Consider the following 16,187-nt stretch of genomic DNA (forward strand, 5'->3'; position numbering starts at 1 on the left):
CCCAGTAGCTGTTACCATGTACATTTGTCTAGACTAAATTGTAAGCTCCATGGAGCAGAACTGTCTATTGTATGTGTTTGTACAGCACTGCATATGTCTAGTAAAGCTTTAAAAATGATTAGTAATAGTATATGTATAATATATACACATTCACACGTTACACCCCCCCCCCCTTCCCAGCCCTGGGGAACTTCGGGGTAATTCTCCCAGGGTGGGGTATCACAGTGTCTCTCAGGACAGTATGGGCTTGGGGGCAGAACTCTCCGCAGGGCCCAAACCAGGCTGAAGACACTCATATGAAGTCCAAAAAGTCCAATGTTCATGCTTCACTTGTGCTCCAAAAATTAAAATATTTATTTTAAGACACACAAAAAATAGCATTAGAAAATACAGCTGGTTCAAATCACATTTCATCTAATAGTCACTTTACTTGCCATCTCGGATAGATTACAAAAATTACAGTCTAATAGTTTCCTCTTCCCAGCTGTTACACTAACTTTTCTTTACAATTCCCCAGAACCGCTACAACTCTAGCTCATGTTTCTGCAGTCTCTCTCCACACTTCTCCTCAAGGATGATTTGTCTCACTTCTACTCCAAAATTTCTCTCAAAAGTCTCTTCCTTTTGGGACCCTTGGAGGTCCCTGGCATATCTTTGCCCTCCACAAAAATCACCACAGTTCAGTCTTCACATAACAGGAGCAACTTCAAGATGGTGTACCACTTTTCTTTGGGCACATGTTGGTCCCAAGCTCTGCAGTGAAATAACCAGTCCAGTACCTCTTTCCCTAGGTCCAGCTTACCCACCTTTCCCAACCACATATCTTGTATCCAAATTCCAAACTTCTCTTCTTTCACTCTGTCATGCAACTTCTGATGATCACTCTATTTTCTCAAAAGCTAATGGGATAGGAGCTTTCGGATGGTCCTCCTTTCACTCTCTCTGCATATAGTCTTTACTTTCAGTACAGTACCAAGCATGGTACCTTAAGTCTCTAAGCCCAACTCCTTGGTTTGGCTCCTCCAGAATCTTCCCACCTCGAGTCTCCTCTTGATGACCAGCCCTTTTCCAAGGAAATATACTAATTTTTATATTGCTCCAATCATATATTGCCATTGGCTCAAAGTCACTCTGCCACTCATATTACTGACCCACTCCTACTTGGATTGTCTTTGCCCCCACACAGAGGAATTTTCCCAGTGTTAGCAAATAGGATAAACTTTTGATTGCTCCATAATACATCCTCCCAGAAGGCAAGGGCAACCAATTACTCCTTTCACACTAGCCATTCCCCCAGGCATCCTTTGCCTGACATTGCCCAGACCAAAACTTTCTCCATGGTAAAGCATAGCAATGTACTTTTAAACTCTCCCATTAAACCTAAACCCATTGAAAGAAGAGCCCCTGTAGACTACAGAGCTAGTAAGCCGTGCTATCTAGTGACCCAGTAGGGTTACATACATAAACACACAAGTGTGTGTGTATATATGTGTGTGTGTGTGTGTATATATATATATTTAACTTTTATATACCGATGTTCCTGTATAGTATACATATCGCACCAGTTTACAAAGAACTTAACTGTCGCCGAGGGCGGTTACAATGAACATGTGGTACAGTAAAAACTGAGAAAACAATGAACAAAATGGTACAATGAACATGAGGTTCAATAAACATGAGCAAACATTGAACGTATGGTACAGTAGAGATCTACTGAAAAAAGAAAAAAAAAAGAAAAAAGAAAAGAAAAAAAATATATAAAGAGGGAGAGAGAGATACAGATATACGTGCTTGTGTGTGTATATGTGTGTTTATCTATATATATCGATAGATAGTTAGATATAGATATAAATATTTAATTTGGGGGGGGGGGGATTAGAAGGTCCTGACAGTTTCCTCTGCTCCTTTCGGCTTCCAGCTTAACTGGAACTAGGGCTGGAAATTTGTGTTTACACCTTCAAAAAATTCCAATAGATTAATAAGGCATGATTTCCCTTTGCTAAAACCTTGTTGATTCTTTCCCATTAATCTACTGGCCAGAATGAAGAGACAGACAGTGAAACGCTAATGGAAATTATGAAAGCTAACAAATTAGGCAACACAATAATAATGGGAGATTTTAAATACCCCTATACTGACTAGATAAATACCTTGTTAGGATATGCTAGGGAGGTGAAGCTTCTTGATGCTATAAATGACTGCCTCATGGAGCAGCTGTCCTGGAACTGAAGAGAGGGTCAGGAATACTTTAGATCTAATCCTCACTGTGAGGAAGGATCTGATGCAAGAGGTAACAGTGGTGAGGCTGTATGGCAACAGTGATTACAACATAATCAATTTTAACAATCACTGAAGAGAGCACATTAAGGAAAACTACTGTGGTAGCATTTAAATTTAAAGAAGGAGACTATAAGAAAATGAGGAAATTAGAAAAAAACTAAAAGGAGAAGTTGCAAAAGTCAAAAGTTTGCAAGGGGCATGTAAGCTGTTTAAACACACCATTTTGGAAGCACAGACCTGATGTATTCCATGCATTAGAAAAGGTAGAAAGATCAAATGACTGCTAGCATGGTTAAATTGTGAGGTGAAAAGGCTATTAAAACCAACAGGGCATCTTTAAAAAACCAAAAAGAGGATCTAAATGAAAATACGAGAGTATAAGCACTGTCAATTTAATATGGCAGGCCAAAAGAAAATTTGAAAAGCAGATTGCCAGAGACAAAACCCACAAATAAAACCTTTTTCAAGTATATTCAAAACTAGATGCCTGCGAGGGAGTCGGCTGGACCGTTAAGACGACCAAGGAGTAAAAGGGATGTTCAGGGAAGATATGGCCATAGCAGAAAAATGAAATGAATTATTTGCTTTGGTCTTTACTGAGGAGGGTATCAGAGAAATACCTATGCCGGACACATTCTTTGAGGAGGAGGATTCAGAAGAACTGAAGCAAATCAGGTGAACCAGGAAAATGTAACAGAGCAAATTGACAAATTAAAGAGTAACAAATCACCAGGATCAGATGAATACATCCTAGAGTTCTGAAAGAATTAAAAATTAAATTGAAGACTTATTATTTGTAATTTCTAACATCTCATTCAAATTAGTTAAGGTGTCCAAGAGTGGAAGGGTGGTCAATGTAATGCCAATTTTTATAAAGTTTCCAAGAGTGATCCCGGAAACTACAGACTGGTGAGCTTGATGCGCATACTGGGCAAAATGGTAGAAGCTATTCTGAAGAATAAAATTACTGGCCATCTGGACAGAGACAGATTAATGGAGCAGTCAAAATAATTTTAACAAAGGATAGTGCTGTATTACAAATCTGTTAGGGTTGTTTTGAAGGGGTTAATAAACATGTGGACAAGGGTGAGTTGGTTGATATAGTGTATCTGGATTTTAAAATGGTGTTTGACAAAGTCCCTCATGAGAGGCTCAACAGGTTATTAAAGAGTCATGGAAGAGGAGGCAATATCCGATTGTGGATTGCTATCTGGGACATGTGCTTTTAATATATTTATAAATGATCTGGAAAAGGGAAAGATGAGTGAGATTATCACATCTACTACATATGATACAAAATTATTGAAAGTGCTTAAATCACAAGCCAACTGCGACAAATTGTAAAAGGACCTTGCAGGTCAGATACTGAGCATCTACATGGCAGATGAAATTTAATGTGGTCAAGAGCAAAGGGATGGGTATAGGGAAGAACAATCCAAATTACAACATAATGCTGAGTTATCTATTAGGTGTCACTACCCAGGAAAAGGATCTTGGAGTCACTGTGGACAATACTTTGAAATCCTCGCTTCAGTGTGCACAGGCAATCAAAAAAGCAAATAGAATGTTAGATATTATAAGAAAAGAAATGGAATAGAAAACAGAAGATATCATAATGCCTCTGTATTGCTCCATGGTGTGACTGTACTATGAATACTGTGTGCAGTTCTGGTTGCTCCATCTCAAAAAAGATATAACAGAACTAGAAAAGGTACAGAGAAGGATGACAATTGATAAAAACAGATGAAACAGCTCCCCTATGAGGAAAGACTAAACAGGTTAGGGCTTTTCAACTAGGAGAAGAGATGGCTTAGAGGAGTTATCACAGAGGTCTAAAAATCATGAGTGGAATGGAACGGGTAAATACGAAACAGTTATTTACATTTTACAATAATGTTAGGACTACGAAGCTAAGAGTAGTATTTTTAAAACAAATCTGAGAAATTATTTTTCACTCAGTGTACAATTAAATGTAATTTATTGCCAGAGGATGTGGTGAGAACAGTGAGAATAGTTGCGTTTTAAAAGGGTTTAGACATATTCCTGGAGGAAAAGCACATAAACCACTATTAGCCATTCTAAGCTTGGGAGAGCCAGTGTTTATACATGGTTAGAAGCAAGAAGGAATAAACCTATTCTTTGGTATCTTACTGGGTACTTGTGATCTGGATTGGCCACCGTTGGAGACAGGATGCTGAGCTTTGGCCTGACACAGCATGGCATTTCTTATGTTTTTATAATCTATTCACATTCCCAGTTATTTGGCTCTGCCATTTTGCCTGACAATGATTTCCAGTTCCCTGTTCTGTAGTTTGTTGGCTCACCCCTGGAGTCCTTTTTAAAACTGGTGTTACATTGGCTAATTTCCATTCCTCAAGTTCAGTGGTAGATTTTAATGATAGGTTACATATTTCCATTAGCAGTCTTTCATTTTCATATCGGACTCCTTTAAGAAGTCTTGGATGAATACCATCAGGTCCTGGTAATTTGCTATTTATTTAGATTTCCAATTTGCACTAATACATCCTCCATTTCATAGTGATTATCACCTTCAAAGTATGGATCTGGTATGCCTATCTCACCAACATCTTCAGTGAAAACTGAAGCAAAAAAATGAATTTAGTTTTTCTGCAATGGCCTCATCTTCCCTTAATATCCCTTGTACCCTCTGGTCATTTAGTGGGCCAACTCACTCTCGTGCAGGCTTCTTGCTTTTGATGTATTTAAAAAAGTTTATATTAGCTTTTGCCTCTATGGCAAGTTTCTTCCCAAATTATTTCTTGCCCTGCCTTATTAATATTTTACATTTAACTTGGCAATACTTATGATCTTTCCTATTCTCCTCATTTGGATTTGCTTTCCATTCTTTAAAAGATGCCTTTTTGGCTTTAACAGTATCTTTCATAGCACCATTTAATCATGCTGGTAGTAGTTTGATCTTCCTTCAATCTTTTTTAATACATAGAATACATATTGTCTAACAACTTTTAAAAAGAACTTTTAAAAAGAACTTTTAAAAAGAAACTAAAGACATGGCTGTTCAGCCAAGCCTTCCCCACCACAAACTCCATTGCCTGATCTAGAATTGTTCACCACACATCTCTGTAAACAAAACTTTTCCAAATTTTTCATGCCTAATATCCATTAAAGAGAGGTTGGCTCCTAGCCCCCTCCACTGTATATAGTATTTATTCTATTTTATTGCACTTTATATATTTATTGCTCCGTTCACCCCTTCTTTATTTTCCTACTCCAAGTTAAGGCTTCCTTGTTATAATGTAACTGTATGCTCTGTATCTCTTGTTGATTGGTTAATTGTATATTCTACTTAGTTCATTGTAAACCGAATTGATTTGATTTGTATCAAGAAATTCGGTATATAAAAGCCTTAATAAATAAATAAAATAAATAAATATCAAAGTTCCAATGATGATATTTTCAATCTCTATTCCTCATTCAAACTTTTAACCCTTGCAACTTCTCCTTTTAGTTTCCTTGTTTTAATTCCTTTTTAAAGTTGAAAGCTACTGCAGTAATTTTACTTAATATTCTTGCTCTGGTGATTATACCAAATTTGGTTTTATGATCACTACTGCCAAGCAGCTTCACTACCATTATCCCTTGCACCAGGTCCTGTGATCCACTGAGAACTAAATCTTAAGTAGTACCCGATTCGTCTGTTCCATGACCACTTACTCCATGAAGCATCATTTATGGCAGACCCCATTCTATTGTGGCCAAAGAGAGGTCTGGTGAGGCCCCAGCAGACCCCATCCCACTGCAGCCCGAAGAGAGGGGAAGGCCTTGAGAGTGAGAGACCCAGTGCACATATATGTGTTTAAGAGAGCCAGCATGTGTAAGAGCATAGGTGTATTTATGATAGAGAGCACGTGTGAAAGAATGAAGATGTTCAAGTGTGTGTGTGTGTATGTGGACACATGGCTTGCCACCAGCCTTGAGGCCACACACACACACAGCTTGCCACCAGACACAAACAGCCTGCTACTCCCTAGCTCCCACACCCCCTACCAACTACCATCTTCATCTCCCCTCCAGTCACACACATTCTGCCACTCCCTCTAGCCACACACATTCTGCCACTCCTATAAGCGGATATAAATATATTAAATAAATCTCTCAGCCACATACACAATGCAACACAGCATGATTTTTAAGAGAAATTGATATGACCCTTATTAAACTGAATCCACCTAAAAAAGTGTCAAAAATTAACTCATGTGGTGAAAACCCCCAATAAACATCTATTTTTAGTAACTGCCAAATACACCTAATTACCTGAAAAATAAACCCCTAAGATTAGAAGCCCTAATTAAAATATACTAGCTGTTACCCAGTCATTCCTGACACCAGATCTCCTGCCAGACTACTGCCCCAGGTGCTCATTCCCCAGCTCTCCTGCACCACTGACCCATCGCTCCTCCTACCACTTCGCAGCCATTGTGTCCCTTCTCCAGTCCATGTAGACTCTGCCAGTCATTTGCTGCATCTGCTGGCCCATGCTGCCAATTCCCCACAATGTCTCCCTCCAGCCTGTGCACTTAGGTCCATGCAAGTGGTATCTGTCAGTTGAAGCCACACAAATACATATGCAAACACCAGTGGCTCCAACAGATGCCATTTGCAGGGACCTAAAGGAATTTTACATTTATAGACTAATTTCTAATTTTCACATACCATTTATGAGCTCAAAATTGCAGAGGTGAAAATAGCATTTACACCAACATCAGGAAATAGTCTTCCTGTTTTTATTGAAGAAAACTGTTCTCACCCCATTCTGTGCCCTGATCAGTCCTCAGAATGATTAACAGCCAAAATAGACCAATCTCATCAGACATTTCAAGTTTAACATCCTCCATGTTCTTTTTCCTATTTCCCTATTCTCTCCACTCCTAGCATCAACAGCATGAAAAACAGAAATCAGTCAAATAATTATGATAAGGAAATCACAATCTAACTCCGCTTCTAATACAAGCATGCACTCAGGGATGCGATCTATTGAATCTGAATTACAACTTGCTAATCTAGAACACTACAGATCAATATTTATAAAATTAAAATGTTCCCAAAATTATGGGGTCAAATGAATCCAGTGTGGCTGAGGCAGAACTCAATGAAAAATGAAAACTAAAGAAAAATGCCTACATATACAAATATAATAAAACATAAGAATAAAGAAAAGAAAGGGAATTCAAGAACTATAGAGGGCTGGGAGGCACAGTGAGATGGCTACCTTTTTACTGGCAAAAAGAAATTGGGGTGCTTGGTCTAATACTCTTTTCATCTGGAAGTAGTGCAAGAACATTTGTAACTACTCGAGTTTGGGAAAGGCTCATCTAAGACAGAGCAGTTGCATGACTCATATACATGAATATACATAAATATTAAATGTTATAGAAATGCAATATATATAGATAGACAGATACATACACGCACATCATATCTGTATGTCTAACATGGTAATTAATGGCCATAGCAGCAGAACATACCCACCCACAGAGAAAATACAGTCAAATATTGTTGCATATAGGGAAAAATTACCCTTGCTGTAGTTACACGAAGTTAGATTCCATATTAGGAGCTACCACCCAGGAAAAAGATCTAGGCATCATAGTGGATAATACTTTAAAATCGTTGGCTCAGTGTACTGCAGCAGTCAAAAAAGCAAACAGAATGTTAGGAATTATTAGGAAGGGAATGGTTAATAAAACGGAAAATGTCATAATGCCTCTATCACTCCACGGTGAGACCGCACCTTGAAATCTGTGTACAATTCTGGTTGCCACATGTCAAAAAAGATATAGTTGCGATGGAGAAAGTACGGAGAAGGGCAACCAAAATGATAAAGGGGATGGAACAGCTCCCCTATGAGGAAAGGCTGAAGAGGTTAGGGCTGTTCAGCTTGGAGAAGAGACAACTGAGTGGGGATATGATAGAGGTCTTTAAGATCATGAGAGGTCTTGAATGAGTAGATGTGAATCGGTTATTTACACTTTCGAATAATAGAAGGACTAGGGGGCATTTCATTAAGTTAGCAAGTACCACATTTAAGACTAATCGGAGAAAATTCTTTTTGACTCAACGCTCAATAAAGCTCTGGAATTTGTTGCCAGAGGATGTGGTTAGTGCAGTTAGTGTAGCTGGGTTCAAAAAAGGTTTGGATAAGTTCTTGGAGGAGAAGTCCATTAATGGCTATTAATCAATTATACTTAGGGAATAGCCACTGCTATTAATTTCATCAATGGCATGGGATCTTCTTAGCGTTTGGCTAATTGCCAGGTTTTTGTGGCCTGGTTTGGCCTCTGTTGGAAACAGGATGCTGGGCTTGATGGACCCTTGGTCTGACCCAGTATGGCAATTTCTTATGTTCTTATGTTCTAATTATTTATTTATGAAATACAGAATACCTATCTATACAATTAAAATCTATCACACTCATACCATCTCAAACATTCACCCACAATAAAAATACATATCCCATCAAGTACAAATGTCCCTATTATCATCTAATGTTTTTTACATCTATTCCATGGTTCCTTAAACATCATAAATATATACAACAAAACTCGCTTAATATCATGTTCTCTAGGTGTTCACTAAATATTGACGTAGTCTTCCCTTCATTCGTTGTCCAACAAAGAAATCTCTGTTTCACCCTCTCATCCAAGGGCTAATTCAGGGACCCATAACCTATATTATTCTGATATTCCTCCACAACTGCATCTATTTTCAGGGATCATCCTACAAGTATTGAAGAACAAGCACGCATCTAATCACCAACTATTTCAAACACAACCTATCTAAAATCTCTTCCTGAATGGCTTACAGCCTATTTAACAACTAACCGTTTATGTAATCCCCCGTTCATATTTCCAACTCTCAATATGTCAACTCTAATACTGACTCCATATATCAAATTCTTCAACCTCAGATTCTCTCCATCTCATATTGATTTTCAAAACTTTCAATTATCTAAAAACCAGAAAATTCACATTACAATTTAACCCAAACAAAAACTTACCCTAATGCGCACATGACACCAAAATGCCATATTGTACATTACTCACGTAAATCCTGGAAATGATGTACTTCCTGCATATCACGTCACCTTGTATTCTAATAACCACTTAAACACACCTCAATTAATAAGGTAATGTCTCCTCTATTTATTTATTGAGTTTTATATATTGTCGTTCGGTTTCGCCATCACAACGGTTTACAAAGTATCGATGATTAACAGAGTTTTCAAAAAGATTCGTAAGGTTGTTCATGTAGAAAATATCATTGTATATACTTAGTATGTTGGTTAATCTATACATGTTTCGGTTTTTGTGTTGTAATGCAACTTGTAATGAGTCCATCAGTTTTCCTAGTGTTGATAGGAGGGGAGTGGTGTTTTAGAGACATTAGGTGAGTTGGTAGGCTTTGGTAAACATTCATGTTTTTAGCTCTTTTTTGAAAGTTTTTAAGTTTTCTTGTGTTCTGGGAGAGTGTTCCATAGTTTAGGGCTTGTGTTCTGGGAGAGTGTTCCATAGTTTAGGGCTTCCTAGTGAAATTGCTCTCTTTTGAGTTGATGTGAGTTGTTTAGCACGAGCAGGTGGTATCTTTAATAGTCCTTTATTTGCTGATCTGCGGTTTCTGTTTGGAGCATGCAATTTTATGGATGAACTTAGCCAGTTTGTTTGTTTTTCATATATTATTTTATGTAGTATGGAAAGTATTTTGTATTTTATCCTGAATTTTATTGGGAGCCAGTGTAGTGATATCAGAGTGATCATGTTTTTTGGCTCCAGTGAGTATTCTTGCCGCTGTGTTTTGTGGGATTTGGAGTGGTCAAATGCTATTAAGAGGTAAATTGAATAGGAGGAAGTTACAGTAGTCAAGGTTAGAGAAGATGAGTAGTTGAAGGACTTATCCTCTATTTATCAAAGCGTGCCCCAATCTCCTAATTATCTGTCGCTCCTAGAATCAAAACACCCCTACCATGCTGCTATCATATTTGCCAAATTTCTCATATGTACACCACACCAATCTCAACAGCATAATTTATTATAACAATAAAGTAATTCCCTGGATACTGATTTCACTCCGCGAACTCATAGCAAATTGCATTCAGAATCTCGACAAGTAATATAATGAAGGATTCATCAAAAAGACTCCCAATTATCTTATAAAAAAGCCGCCAAGTCAGTTGGACTATTAAGACCCCGCGGGGCTGGCGTCTGCCAATTAAAAATAAACCGTTGCTCTATTCATCTTAACATGAGAGATAAATCTCCACCATTATTCAATCGAACCTTTTGAATTATAAAGAATTTTACATCTTCCAATAAATGATGTTTCTCCACCCAATGCTTCACTGGTGGTGCATGCTCCCTCAAAGACCTAATGTGGCTTTTATGCTCAATAATTCTCAGTTTGATAGATCTAACAGTCTGCCCAATATATATTAAACCATACAGACACACTATGGCATAAATAACCCCACAGGAGTTATTTATTTATTATTTATTTTTAGATTTTTATATACCGGTGTTCCTGTATTAAAATACAGATCACATCGGTTTACATTGAAACATAAAAATTACGCCAAGAGGCGGTACATATAACAAGGTTATAGAACTTGGAAAACATGGAAAACAGGTTCGAAAAATAACATTGAGAAAATTGTATAGTCTCTTTGAGAAACCAAATCATAAAATAAGGCGTAATTGTCTAAGATAAATGTGATCTGCAGAAGGGATTGCGATGGTGAGAAAATCTTGATAGCTGGAGGTAAAAAATAATCAAAGTTCTGGAAAAGCTTGGCTAAAGAGCCAGGTTTTAATTTTCTTTTTGAAGGAAGCGAAGCAGATCTCAAGGCGGATGTCTGGCGGGAGCATGTTCCATTGGACGGGTCCTGCTAAAGAGATGGTACGTTTCTGATGTAAGGATATTGTTGAAGGAACATAGAGTGTGCCTTTATAAGCTCCTCTGATAGGTCTAGATGAAGAGTGAAAACGAAGTTGGGTACTTAAGTGGAGTGGGGATATGTTGTAAATAGATTTATGAATTGCTGTGTATACTTTTTTTTTTTGTTATATGTAAACAATTCCAGCAACACAATCTCATCTCAAATTCGAATGATGAAAGCTCTTTAAAGCCAACACATGCGAGCATACTGAACACATCCCACATGGAATCTGTCCATGGTCCTGATTCACTATACATGCAGAATGCTTTCGCTGTTTTTGTTTGGGTTAAATTGTAATGTGAATTTTCTGGTTTTTAGATAATTGAAAGTTTTGAAAAACAATATGAGATGAAGATAATCTGAGGTTGAAGAATTTGATATATGCAGTCAGTATTAGAGCTGACATTAACAGATGGAAATATGACGGGGGATGTACATAAACAGTGAGTTGTTAAATAGGGTGTAAGCCGTTCAGGAAGAGATTTTAGATAGGGTGTGTTTGAAATAGTTGGTGATTAGATACGTGCTTGTTCTTCAATACTTGTAGGATGATCCCTGAAAATAGATGCAGTTGTGGAAGAATATCAGAATAATACTGGCTATGGGTCTCTGAAGAAGCCGTTGGATGAGAGGGTGAAACAATTTCTTGGACAACGAATGAAGGGAAGACTACGTTGATATTTAGTAAACAATTAGATGACATGATATTAAGCAAGTTTCGTCATATATATTTATGATGTTTAAGGAACAATGGAACATATGTAAAAATCATTATATGATAATAGGGATATGTGTTTTTATTGTGTGTGAATGTATGAGATGGTATGAGTGTGATAGATTTTAATTGTATAGATAGGAATTTTGTATTTCATAAATAAATAATAATCAACAATATTTAAGATTGTATTTTCTCTGGGGATGGGTATGTTGTAACATTTTAGGGAAAATTTTAAGAATATTGCCTTCAGTGTTGTTGATACCATAGCAGAATATAGACAGGATAGGACATCGACCTAGGATCCCTTGCCTACCTACTACTGATTTGTTATTTTAGGCAGGCCTCTTAAGCCCCATGTGAGGCAAAGATAGTGTTAACACTATGATTCACCTTGCAGAACTGTGTACTATAAGAAAGTATATATCAGTATAACATAGAATAGATTTTACATCATTGAAATGTTTTAAAGGCACATCAAAAAGCTAATCAGATTTGGAAAAGATGTGGGAATCTGGGTAAACTGTCCATATGTAGTGGTATTGCCTCCAACTTATTTTGGAAAGAAATAATCAAGTGGACAATCATCATCTTGAAAGTGATGTTTCTCTTAGATCCACTGGTTATATTACTCGATCTTCCAGTAGCAGGGATTTACAAAAGACCTAAACAGATTAATTGCTCATCTAATAACAGCTCCAAGCAAGACAAATGGCTTTTGAAATAATCCAGAAAGGCTTATCCAAGAAGTACCGTTCCACCAAGTGTAGAGAATCTATGTGACTGAAGAACTGACTTTCTATTGCAGAAACAAAAAATGTGTTTATTTATTTTAAAACTTTTCTATACTGTCATTTAAGTAATGCACCATCACAACAGTTTATAATTAGGCACGTAAATAAGTTTGGTTTGGTTTATAAATTAACTAGAGGGTGCCAATAAATTTTTCGGTTACATGTTTCAATAATATACTCTATATGGAAAGTGGACTGTAATTTCCATTTATATGATTAATAGGATAATCATATACGTTTTATACTGTCCTTCTCTTAAATTAATACTAAATTATGATAAAAAATAATAAAGTAAGCAATTACGCTTTTAGGTGACTTTCAGCTGTGTGTAGGTGTTCTTACTCACCAACCTCACTATGAAAAGCTATAGACTATGGGCTGGATTTTAACAGGGGTAAGCGCGTAACCCTTTTAAATCCCCCCTGCGCGCGCCAAGCCTATTTTGCATAGGCTCGGCGGCGCGCGCAAGTCCCGGGGCTTGCAAAAAGGGGCAGTCGGGTGCGTGGCCAGGAGGCACAGTTTAGGATCGGGGACGTGTGGGCGGTCCGGGGGCATGGTCGAGTGCCCTGACATAGTGGCCTGTGTTGGGGCCTGCTGCGCCGGTGCGCGCAAGTTACTGCTGCTCGGAGGCAGTAGTAACTTTTAAGACAAAGGTAGGGAGGGGGTTTAGATAGGGCCGGGGGGGGGGGGGGGGGGGGGGGGGGGGGGTGGGTGGGTTAGGGAGGGGAAGGTGCGGGGGGGGGGGGTGAATGGAAAGTTCCCTCAGAGGCCGCTCCGATTTCGGAGTGGCCTTGGAGGAACGGGCAGTGCGCGCAGTGCTCGGCGCGCGCAAAGTGCACAAATGTGCACCCCCTTGCGCGCGCCGACCCCGGATTTTATAAGATACGCGCGTATCTTAAAAAATCCCGCATACTTTTTTCACGCCTGGTGCGCGAACAAAAGTATGTGCGCGCGTAGATTTGTAAAATCTACCCCTATATATATATAGTTTTTGAGTAGTCTATAGACTAGACTACTCAAAATCTGGGAGATCTTTCTTAGGTCTGACAGAAGCACATTCCTATGTGTTGGTATCCCCAAGAGCCAGTGTTTTTGTATTCTACCATTTAACATGACATGTGCTCACCTAAATCATAGACCTACAGAATGTGACAACAGATAAGAATTGTTATACTCATTTAGTATGTCCAATGACCTTCCTATTGCAATATAATGGACTTCACTTGATATCTTTCCCTTTATTTCTTCACAAAAAATAAGCTTCTGTTATCACATTGTAATATGCCACCGACCACGGAATGCTACATTACAGTTGGCGTCCTCATTGTCCTGGGTCCAGCGCTGTGACCTGCTGGGGAATCTCAGTATGGCTCCCAGCATTCTGCTCCTCTGCTGCATCCTGCTGCTCTGAGTAAGGGTCCATAGCAATTCGCCAGCTTTATAGGGCTAGAGTTCAGGATTTCCTGTGATGCGGATGGATGACATCGGCACTGCTCTAACATAAAAGGAAGCTTATGCCTCTGGACAGGTGCCCGAGCAACCGGTTCTGTTTCTTAGTTCCTCGGCATCTGGATGTTCCTGATTCCAACTACCATTTAAGACCCAGCCAGGTTCCTTACCATGCTTCTGTTCGCTGCCTGCCCTCATCAATGCCTATCTCTTGCCTCTGAATAGACTCTGCCTGCCTCAACCTTGTCTGCCTGATTATGTACCATGCCTTGGTCTTCTCATTCAGTGGTTTCAGGGACATTCCCCTTGCCAGAGTTCTTATGGGACCTCTCACAGATGGTCAAACAACAAAAAGTTCAACATCCCATTATTGGGGCCCAGAAAGACTTTTTAAGAACATAAGAACATAAGAAAATGCCATACTGGGTCAGACCAAGGGTCCATCAAGCCCAGCATCCTGTTTCCAACAGTGGCCAATCCAGGCCATAAGAACCTGGCAAGTACCCAGAGATTTTATTTTGCAGCAAAACAAATTGCAGTCATTCGTTGGATAAGCCACCCCCATCACCACCACAACTGGTTGCCTCTCTTGCCTCATATCTCTGACTACTCCTTCACTTTGCCTACCTTTACTACCTTGGTATGATGGTAATCCCAAGACTCGCAGAGGCTTCATCAATCAGTGCTGGCCAACTCTTCATCTGAACAAGTGAAACTGGCCTTTATAATATCTCTGTTGTCAGGTCAGGCTCTGCCATGGGTTTCTCCCTTATGGAAGAGAGATGACACCAGTCTCTGTAATCTGCAAGTATTCCTGACATAAGAACAAGATATGCCATACTGGGTCAGACCAAGGATCCATCAAGCCCAGTATTCTGTCTCCAACAGCAGCCAATCTAAGTCATAAGTACCTGGAAAGTTCCCAAACATTAAATAGATCCCATTCTACTAACGCCGGCAACGAGCAGTGGCTAGTCTCTAATTGATTAATAGCAGTTTATGGATTTCTCCAGGAACTTAGCCAAACCTTTTTTAAACCCAACTACATTAGCAGCCTTAACCACATCCTCTGGCAACAAATTCCAGAACTTAATTGTGTGCTGAATGAACAAAACTTTTCTCCGAGTTGTTTTAAATGCGCTACTTGCTAACTTCAAAGAATGCCTTCTAGTCCTTGAATTATCTGAAAGAGTAAATAACCATTTCACATTTACCCGTTCAAGTCCATTCATGATTTTGTAGATCTCTATCAAATCCCCCCTCATCCATCTCTTCTCCAAGCTGCACAGCCCTAATCTCTTTAGCCTTTCCTCATAAGGAAGCCATTCCATACCATTAATTATTTTGGGCGCCCTTCTCTGTACTTTCTCCCATGCAACTATATCTTTCTTGAGATGTGGCGACCAGAATTGCACACAGTATTCAAGGTGCGATTTAACCATTGAGTAATACAGAGGCATTATTGACATCCTCTGTTTTATTTGCCATTCCCTTCCTAATAATTCCTAATAGTCTGTTTGCTTTTTTGATGGCCACAGCACACTGAGCCAACGATGTTACTGTAGTATCAACTAAGACACCTAGATCTTTTTCCTAAAATGGAACTTAACACTGTGTAGCTACAGCATGGGTTATTTTTCCCTATATGCATAAACTTGCACTTGTCCACTTTATATTTCATCTGTTTTTATGGATATCTAATCTTCCAGCCTCACAAGGTCCTCCTGCAATTTATCACAATCTGCTTGTGATTTAACTACTCTGAATAATTTTGTGTCATCTGCAAATCTGATCACCTCACTCATTGTACCTCTTTCCAGATCATTTAAAAATATATTAAAAAGCACCGGTCCAAGTATGGATCCCTGAGGCACTCCACTGGTTACCTTTTTTCCCACTGTGAAAACACACCATTTAATCCTACTCTCTGTTTCAAGACCTGCTTCAAGAAGCTATTTGATGAGCCCACTCAAGCATC

General features: G+C 38.8%; 1 protein-coding gene across 1 annotated transcript in view; it reads right to left on the reverse strand.

Annotated features, from left to right (window-relative positions):
* The window catches only part of ATAD2B (ATPase family AAA domain containing 2B), a 610,472-nt gene that overhangs the window by 21,773 nt on the left and 572,512 nt on the right, over positions 1-16,187 (reverse strand). The window lies entirely within an intron of this gene.

Source organism: Rhinatrema bivittatum, chromosome 3 (genome assembly GCF_901001135.1).
Source record: "Rhinatrema bivittatum chromosome 3, aRhiBiv1.1, whole genome shotgun sequence".
Lineage (NCBI taxonomy): Eukaryota > Metazoa > Chordata > Amphibia > Gymnophiona > Rhinatrematidae > Rhinatrema > Rhinatrema bivittatum.